The sequence below is a fragment of the Echeneis naucrates genome, chromosome 2 (assembly GCF_900963305.1).
Source record: "Echeneis naucrates chromosome 2, fEcheNa1.1, whole genome shotgun sequence".
NCBI classification, from domain to species: domain Eukaryota; kingdom Metazoa; phylum Chordata; class Actinopteri; order Carangiformes; family Echeneidae; genus Echeneis; species Echeneis naucrates.
The window spans coordinates 8,850,782-8,860,990 of NC_042512.1; the positions used below are offsets into that span (position 1 = coordinate 8,850,782).

The 10,209-nt window shown below is 41.0% G+C and overlaps 1 long non-coding RNA gene and 2 other non-coding genes across 3 annotated transcripts; 2 read left to right on the forward strand and 1 right to left on the reverse strand.

Moving 5' to 3' along the window:
• Positions 1-1,799, forward strand: LOC115055194 (uncharacterized). The gene is made up of 2 exons (XR_003841668.1): positions 1-878; positions 1,122-1,799. It is a non-coding gene; the product is annotated as an uncharacterized LOC115055194 (long non-coding RNA).
• A 1,502-nt stretch (positions 1,800-3,301) lies between these two features.
• On the forward strand, positions 3,302-3,372 carry trnag-gcc (transfer RNA glycine (anticodon GCC)). The gene has a single exon. It is a non-coding gene; the product is annotated as a tRNA-Gly (tRNA).
• Positions 3,373-9,644: 6,272 nt separating this feature from the next.
• trnag-gcc (transfer RNA glycine (anticodon GCC)) lies at positions 9,645-9,715 on the reverse strand. Its single transcript has one exon. It is a non-coding gene; the product is annotated as a tRNA-Gly (tRNA).
• Positions 9,716-10,209: the final 494 nt, after the last annotated feature.

Genomic DNA, 10,209 nt, shown 5'->3' on the forward strand with positions numbered 1-10,209 from the left:
ACAACAACAGGAAGGTGACCTGTGTAGCAGAGTATCAGTCATATCCTGATCATCCAGACAGATTTGATAACTGTCCTCAGCTGCTGTGTAGAAATGGTCTGACCGGTTGCTGTTACTGGGAGGTCGATTGGAGTGGAGAGGTTTATATCACAGTGAGCTACAGAGGAATCAGAAGGAAGGACACAGTGCGACTGTTTGTTTGGGACACAATGATCAGTCTGGAGTCTGACCTGCTCTAAGGGTGGTTACTCTGTCTGGCACAACAGCAGAAAAGCATCGTTCTCCTCCTCCTCTGTCTCCAACAGAGTAGCAGTGTATGTGGACTGTCCTGCTGGCTCTCTGTCCTTCTACAGAGTCTCCTCTGACTCACTGATCCACCTCCACACCTTCAACACCACATTCACTGAACCTCTCTATGCTGGTTTCTTGCTCTGTTCTGGTTCAGTGTCTCTGAGGAAGTTGTACTGAAAGAGACTCGAAACTAGAAACTGAGACACTTCACTGTTGGCCTCACTTCTCAGCTCTGGCGTCTCCGTCAGTTCCATATTGGAGACAGATCTGGACTTTACTTACTAAATCTCAGTGTGTTCCTGAAACTCCATCAGCCTGCACAATCATTACTTTTCCTTTGTGTTTTGGTTGTCTTCTGTAACTGAGAATTTTTGCTTCAAGAGTGAAAAGGGAAGAAAAGATGCGATGGCTGGATCGACGATGAGATCTGAACTTCTCAGCATCAGAATGAGGCAAACATGGACCACAGGAACCGTTCAGTTCCTCCAAGAGAATCATCAGGAACTCAGTTCATCATCACAGCAGTCATCTGCTGTTCCAGCCTGTCTGGCTATCATCAAATGATTAACACTGTGGAGGCTGAGGAGGTAGAGTTCATTAGTAAATGTGTTCTAACAAACTGTAAACTGTTAAAATATTCCATCATATAATTAGAGGTGAGACGTCCACAGTTTAGATACTAACATATCCATACATGTTATATATAAGTTCTGTTCTGACCCCAAACAGGTTATTTCTTGGTGTTGGTTCCTGGTTAGTAGCTCCGTCAATCTCAGTGATACTGTTGGACCCAAAGGCTGTTTTAATAAAATCTATCTTTTCACCCGTAGTTATAACAGCAGAGCTCTGGGAGGGAGTTTACATGGACTGCTGTCAGATACATTACTGAGCTTTTGGTCAAAGACTTTACCGGATTTCTCTCATCTGGCGCCGGTGGAAGGATATGAAGTGTCCGAACATCTAACCGAACATCGAACACAGGCTTTGAGGGAGTGATGGGAAACTCTTTTCCTTCATCTGACTCCAGTTTTTATGAGTCACTCACCAAAATGAATCGGTTATTTGAGTCACTGAGTCAGTGCACACACAAGCTCCTCCCAGTCCCCACTGACTTAGATGAAGTTTTGAAATTGTCCTGTTTTTCCTTTTATTCAATTTAAACATATTCTCTATGTAATAATTCTTATCTCGAATAATTAATTTACCCACATGTGGCAAAAATTATTCAGTCAAATAACTGTGCTGAAAGGGCAGAACTCAACAGAGGACACTGCAGCAGAGTAGTTTATTTTCTGAAAGGATCATTCTTCTGAAGCGTACTAAATAACCTTTGTGAGACAAACATAATATCCTATTTGAATCTGAGTGTCTGTGGATGGTGATGAGCCCCGGGTGGGGAATATTTTCTTGTTTATATTTGTTGTTTTAATGTGTAAAGCACTTTGTGCAACATTATTCTTTTGTTTGCAAAATGTTGTATAAATAAAGTTTAAATGATTGATTGCTATAATACAGTCCAATAATGTTCTAGCGGAGTCGTGCAGCAGACTCTCAGCTCAGTGTGTGAATGTGCTGCTGCTGAACTGGGACTCATGAGTTCCACTCTGAACCAATGAGTCATGAATCATGAGTCTGACTGTGAACCAGTCTACAGTATGTGCTGTGGGTGAGTGACAGCTCATAGGGGAGGGAAAGGGAGTGAAACAGCAAACCAGAGCTGCTTTCCTCCTTCTTTCTATATGAACATGAGCACCATGATGCACACTGCTGTGTTCTCATATCAAGCTCATGTTCACCTTCTTTCTTTCACAGGGAGAACATGAAAGAAGCTGAAGCTGAACTCAGCCTTCCAACTTTAGTGCTCCGTGTCACAGACTGATCCATTTTCTGACGTTATAGTCCACACCAGGCTGCAGCCTCTCTGTGTGACACTTTGTTCATCATTATTTTCACACTTTAGTTCCTGCTTCTTTTCATTTAGGCTCCATGTAGGCTGTTCATGATGACTTTGTTTGTGTGTGGCTGTTTTCTTCTGAATGTGGGATCTCTGTCTGAATGAAAGTTTCACAATCACTGCCTCAGACTGCATTCAGAAGGAATTGTTGAAGTCATAGAAGCTGAAGAGTTGATGATCAGAGGCTGACAGCTAAAGGAAGCTAGAATGCACACTGCTCTCTGACAGAGTCGGCCTCCCTCCACATTTAGGAGGCTTTTTCACTTCTTACAACAGCTGACAAAGGGCTTATCTGGGATTTGAACCCCGGACCTGTCACACCCTGAGCCAGAATCATCCTGATTGTTCCTGGAATGGTTTGGTTAGTCAGAGTGTGTCTGTGTGTGTTCTTGTCTCTCTGAGTGGTTGGAAATGAAAATGGAGATCGGTAGAAGCAGATGACTCTGAGGATGAATGAATGTTTCACTGACAACATCAACTGTTTGCTCACCTCTATGAGGCTGTGTGACGTCACTGGAGATGAAAGACGGAAGCGTCAAAGAGTCAGATGGAATGGCGCATGCGCACAAAGATGCTCACGCTTGTCTCGCAAACGAATGAAGTGAAACACAAATCAGCTGTGAGACAAATAAGTGCCGTTAAATTGAACTAAAATCAAATCGGTTGGTTTGTTCCTCCCACATACTCAGATGTCTGTTTTGCCTTCTACTTATTAAAATGCTTCTTTTCCAGCTTTCGCTCATTTTTGAAATCGTGCACCTCGTCCAGTGTGTGTGTGCTCTCTTCGCTGGTCTGAGCTCTCAGTTAATTTAAATGCTTTGTTGGATCTGTCTGTCTGTATCATGTCAGAAACTCTGAAACACTTTGAACTTCTTTAAAACACGGTGGATTTACTGATATGAAAGTGTCCAGCAGTCCATGATGGATTATTATAGAAAGATATCAGCTTTATTGTAAATGCATTGTTATATATTAATACAGAAATTAGAATAATCATCTGTGAAAGGCTGCTGATGCCTGGAGATTCATGACATCATGGTAAAAGCTGTTCAGTAAGCATTGGTGGTTCAGTGGTAGAATTCTCGCCTGCCACGCGGGAGGCCCGGGTTCGATTCCCGGCCAATGCAGAGTAACTTTTTACCAACATCCAGATGTTAGAAACACAGTGCTGCTTGGAAAATACCCTGATAGACTCCAACACACTGTGACTTTGTGAAACAACCAGTGGAGCCCCCTGGTGGTCAGTAGAAGTGCAGCCCCTCTGAGCTGGTGGCAGACCAAGGCTTCAGTCTGCACACATCTTCCACATGTGATGGCACACACACTGTGTATTGTGACAACATCCGTCCCCTTAGAGAGAATCTGCTCTTTAACCCTCCTGTCGTTTTCACCCCCCGCCCCTTACTTTAGTGTTCCTGCTCTGTTTGATACGGTGGCCGGTAAGTGCAAAACTAAATTACAGAGTGCCAAACACTTTTACAAAGCGTGAAACTAATTTACATGTTGGGAAATATTTTTACATTTTATTCAACAAAATTACATAAGAAAAACACTTTTCCCATGGACAAAACAAAGTTACATTTTAGAAAACAAAAAAAGTTGCGAAAACAAATTTCCAAACGACAGAATCTTCCGGAAGGGGAATGTACCAAATGCCGGAAGTGATCCAGAAGAAGATTGACTGTGAGCTCAAAAAGTTTGTATCAGTTTGTGTGGCGGGAAAACTTTGCTGAGTGAAAGTTTATGGCAGCATGGAGTAAATGATGTTTTGGCCGTTTTGTGGAAACAACTTGAGCCAATTTACGCGGTTGTGTTTTCCGTGCGGACGATCTGTAGAATGTTTAACGTTGATGAACGGACCAGACGGAAGGAGCACGCGCACAGGAGACATCTAATAAACAGCCGGAAAATGCTAAACAAGCTAAGTGTAGCATCGCGCTAACTAGCTGAAGCCGCTGTCAGACATGCAGTGAATTAAAGTGCACCGTTTCATTTAGCAGCCAATCGTTGTCTTCACGGAATAGCAACGCGTTTAATTAGTATGTGTTGCTAGTTTTTATTTATTTTATTTTATTTTTTTATTTTAGGCTTTCAGTTTTGCTAAATGCACAATTGCTGCTGATTGTTTTAGCTGCTGCTAACTTTCTGTTTTGATACGGAACTCCGTTCATTCCAGCAGAACAACCATGAACATCATATAAACAATTCATGGAGGACAGAAAGTCAAAGTCAAAAGAACTGTGGGCCGAAAGGAAACAGGTCCAGGTACGTGTGTGGATAATCTGTAAAATATGGAAGTAATATGTGTGTGTGTGTGAAATGAATGATATCTTTTTGTTATTTTAGCAGATAAACATGGATTGATGGCGCCACATGGAGCTGATTTAAAAGCTCAGAGAGGGAAAACACTCCCATTAATACAGATCCGGAGGTAGCAGCACCTGATCTACTGAAGCATGATGTGAAGTTTACACGGTGCAAACATCAGCCTGCGGACTCTTAAAAGGATGATTCCACTCCAAACGCCATCAGGTTGGAACTTCGTGGACCTGGACAACTGTTTGGCTATCGGACGATGTGGCAGGTACTCAGACAAAAGTCCAATCTTCGAGTGAAGAGATGATGTGATGAATGAGAGAGCACGCAGAAGGTTTCTAAGAAGAAGCTGCTACTCAATGGGAGCGAACTGTATGTGGCATGCAGATGGTTCTGATAAACTGGCTCTCTCAGGACGCATGGATGGATTTTTTCACCTAAAGTGCTGTGGCTCCAATGTGGACCGACAAATAACAAGAAGCCAACAGTGATCGCTGAGAATCTCCTCTCATGAGACTGAGGACTGGTTGTGGCACGGAGAATGGCATTATGGCTGCCATTCAGTCTCCCCTACGCCTCCATCATGATGACTGCTGCTCTGGGCCGTCCAGCCACATGTATGGCTCATCCACGAATAAGCAGCGTGTTGAATCCTGGGGGCCATATTTAGAAGGGGAAGGTAAGTGGCCTTCATGAAGTCATTTTATTATGACGAACCTTTCATTTGATTTTTATCTTTATGTTCTATCGCAGATTAACTCCTCTGAACATATATAATAATTGAGGCTGGGACTTTAACACGTCATTTCAATTCATTCATTACAAAGCCTTTAATGAATTAGATTTTAATGGAGTCCCACTTCTACTAATAAATATATTTTCTTCCGATTCTATCCATTTCTACAGGTCTCAGTTCTGGATGGAGTTGTTTGCTGGATACTTCAACGGGAGCCATGAGCATCAGTGCCTTCTGAGATGTTGCTATGGTGATGTTGGATGAGTGGTGAGACTGTGGAACAGTCACAGGATTCACACTTCCAGAACAGCGTCATGTCCAATGAACTGTACTGCTGACCACACAGGTATATTGGTGATGGATTGATATTTCCATGTTTGTTTTATTATTATTTTATGATTAAATGTAAATAAATAATATAAATGCTATTGATTCTATCTAACACAGATTTGGCTCCACAGACTGGATTTGAGATTGAACCAGCTGATTTGGATGCTGTTCCAGAGGCGAGCCTGTCAATAGCTCCATGTGGGGACTCAAACATGCAGGAGGACTTTGACTTTGTTATGGAGCACAAACAACTACAGAAGCCAGAGAACTGGGAGTCTGCAACAGAACTGTACATGAAGCTGAAAGAAACTGCTCAGCTGTGAGTCAGTGACAAAGGGAATGTTCCCTTCCTGCATTATCAAGTGTTTCCTCATTGGGGTTTCTGTCCTATTTCTATTTTATTTATTTTTTAAATTAATTAACTTTTTTTTAATATACATGTCAAGAGCCATGAGATGACTGTGCTGTGATTTGGTATTAGACAAGTAACACAGAATTGAATGAAATATTGTCTTTCTGTTTTAAAATAGTTTGGAAAAAACTCATAACCAATCTATCACAGATGCAATCAGAAGGAAATATTTGCAATTTTTTATTGTTTGTCAACATAACATTTGCATTCCCATTGTTTCATTTCTTCAGATGAACAGGTACCAGAATCATTTGGAAACATCACAAGGAAAAATGAACGACAAGCTAAGAAATCTGATTTGGAGTGGTGGAACACTGCAGTCTGTCTGAACACCAAGTGTCACAGCTTCATTTTTCCTGAGTTTGAAATCAATTGATAAAAACTATAGCAAAGTAATGAGTCCTATATTTTGTAAGTATGGAATACAAAACCTCTTGAAATAATTTGTCTAAAACTTAACAGTGAAATCTTAACTGTCAGAAAAAAAAGAAAAAAGAAAAAAAAAAACATGCTCACATCTCTTTACATTATAAAACACTTCACAATAAAGAACAAACCACCTTTTTGGAGTCTGGTATCGAGGGGTGATTCAGTCCACAGCTTATAAGCAGCCAAATCCATGTGTGACATAAACACAGTGTGTGAATCTAGGAGTGCTAATTTCAATGTGTTTGAACATGTATTGGGAACTGGGAATGGAGAGTCATCCAGGAACTCTATTCTTGGCGATGTCTCCTGTTACTTCCTGATGGACTGAGGTCAGGTTTGAAGAGTCTCAAGTTCCAGACCAGTGAGTGGCTTTTCAGAGTGGCACAGGACAGGGGCCAGCAAAGTAGGCTGTTGCTGCAGTGCAGTCAGAAACTGAAGAGCTGAAAGACCATCTTTGAATCTAAAAAGTGACCACAAACATTGTTTCACATTTAAATGACCTAAAGAAACTTCAATGTTTTCTAAAATGACTATCCACCCAAACATAGAAATGAGTAAAAATGGTTGTGTTGAACATTACTGATTTGAAGAAGAACTCTGTGTCTTGCTTTGCACTTGGCAGGGTAATTGTTTTTGAAAATAGTTCAAGCAACAAAGCGTATGTCATGTGATATATAAGTTAATGATCATTAACCATTAGTATTGTTTACATCTAACCCTGTTCATACCATTTGCATTGTACACCAAGAACTGATGTCCTTCTGGTCCATCAGAAATGGGCCGGTCTTTCAGATGTTTCATCAGTAGAGTTAAAAACTCTCGTCTCGGCCCACCTGTGTCAATTCCTTCTTCCTAAACAGCATCATCTGTGAATTTTACCAGAATGTCACAGGTTTCAGAATATGTTGAACATCTTACAAATGCAAATATCTTTCCCATGCAATCAATAAAGTAAAATTAAAATTAAGTGAGTCGCTGTTTTTTTACTTACCCGTAGGAAGTACTCCTGGCTGGATTTGTTTCAGGTGGATCCAGATCCTCAGTGTCAGATATTACTGTCTGAAAAACAAATGAAAATGTCTGAAACAACACACTGAAAGCAAAGAACATCAGGCTGCCATAATCTGCCTTAATACCTGTCCAGGCTGAGCTGTGGATGAATCTCTGAAACATGATAAATTGATAAACTGATGAACTTTATGATACAGAGTATAACAGAGCTTTGAGTAACATTTAGAGGTAGAGGAACCATAAGATTTATAAATAAGAGATGATTTTGTTATAATTATATCACACGTATGATATTCTACCACATGTTCATCACAATCACATCAACAACTTAAAGACACATGACTTCTTTTGTAAAAACTAATACCTACCCTTTATCTTCAGGTTTGTGTTTGGGAGAACTGTGTTTTTTTTGGTTCAAAAACCTGAGAAGAAAAGCACACAATTGTCAGCAACTTTAAACAGCTTCCATTATTGTTCCCTCACCACATACAGTATATATCATGGTGAAAGGTTATCAGGGTGTCTGATTGGAATAGTAAATGCCAAATAATCAGACTTGGTTCTTATACTTTATGCTTGAAACCAAATGCAAATCCTATCAATAAATAAATAAAAAAAAAAACAACATAATTAAAGTACAAAATGTATAAATGAACGTACCACAGTTTCAGCTGCATTGAATTCAGCTGTGCTCCTCGATGTGATGACAATTTCAGAATCAGAGTCTGATGTATCAACCTCTGTAGTAAAAACAAACAACACATTATTAATTATGCTACATCAGAGTAAATAAATATGTAAAAATATTGAATGAAGAGATCCACAAACCTCCTCTAAAGGTGTTTCTAGGCAAATGAAAAAAGTGCCTTTCCTATTTCCTTTTGATATTCTGCCAGTTTGAACGGGTTCTGACCAGGCACATGGAGCACCTCTGAACAGTCTGGATACAAAGAAGGTCTGCTCCTTCATCCATCTATTGTTAAATGTTCTCATTTCTTGGACAGCTTGCTTCAGTAGATCAGGTGCTGCTACCTCCGGATCTGTATATAATGGGAGTGTTTTCCCTCTCTGAGCTTTTAAATCAGCTCCATGTGGCGCCATCAATCCATGTTTATCTGCTAAAATAACAAAGATATCATTAATTTTCTCACTCACTCACTCACACACACTCTCTCTCTCACACACACACCTCCTCTCACACTCACACTCACTCTCACACACACACACACACACACACACACACACACACACACACACACACACAACACACACACACACACACACACACACACTTATTCCATATTTTACAGATATATCCACACACGTACCTGGACCTGTTCTTTCGGCTTCAGCTAGTTAGCACGATGCTACACTTAGCTTGTTTAGCATTTTCCGGCTGTTTATTAGATGTCTCCTGTGCGCGTGCTCCTTCCGTCTGGTCCGTTCATCAACGTTAAACATTCTACAGATCGTCCGCACGGAAAACACAACCGCGTAAATTGGCTCAAGTTGTTTCCACAAAACGGCCAAAACATCATTACTCCATGCTGCCATAAACTTTCACTCCGCAAAGTTTTCCCGGCACACAAACCGATACAAACATTTTGAGCTCACAGTCAATCTTCTTCTGGATCACTTCCGGCATTTGGTACATTCCCTTCCGGAAGATTCTGTCGTTTGGAAATTTGTTTCGCAACTTGGAAAGTTGTTTTATAAAATGTAAGTTTCTTTTGTCCGGGTAAAAGTGTTTTTCTTATGTAATTTTGTTGAATAAAATATAAAAATATTTCTCAACATGTAAATTAGTTTGACGCTTTGTAAAAGTGTTTGCACTTTGTAATTTAGTTTTGCACTTACCGGCCACCGTATCAAACAGAGCAGGAACACTAAAGTAAGGGCGGGGGGTGAAAACGACAGAGGGTTAAAGAGCAGATTCTCTCTGAGGGACGGATGTTGCCACAATACACAGTGTGTGTGCCATCACATGTGGAAGATGTGTGCAGACTGAAGCCTTGGTCTGCACCAGCTCAGAGGGGCTGCACTTCTACTGACCACCAGGGGGCTCCACTGGTTGTTTCACAAAGTCACAGTGTGTTGGAGTCTATCAGGGTATTTTCCAAGCAGCACTGTGTTTCTAACATCTGGATGTTGGTAAAGAGTTACTCTGCATTGGCCGGGAATCGAACCCGGGCCTCCCGCGTGGCAGGCGAGAATTCTACCACTGAACCACCAATGCTTATTTATTGAGTTTCACCATGACGTCACGATTGTCCAGTCATCAGCAGCGTCTGTGTCTAAAGCTGATATCTTTCTACAATGATCCATCATGGACTGCTGGACACTTTCATATCAGTAAATCCACCGTGTTTTAAAGAAGTTCAGAGTGTTTCAGAGTTTCTGACATGATACAGACAGACAGATCCAACAAAGTATTTAAATCAAGAGCGCGCGCAGACACACACACACAGTGGACGAGGTGCTCAGCTTCGCTCAGTCTGTGATTGCAAAAATGAGCGAAAGCAGGAAAGACGCATTTTAATAAGTGGAAGAGGAACAAACCAACAGATTTGTTTTTAGTTTAATTTAACGCAACTTATTTGTCTAATAACAGCTGATTTGTGTTTCACTTCATTCATTCGCGAGACAATGTGAGCTTCTTCGTGCGCATGCGCCGTTCCGGTGACGTTTGAGTTGGTGTCGCGTGGGAGAGCGATGAAGGACAGGAAATGC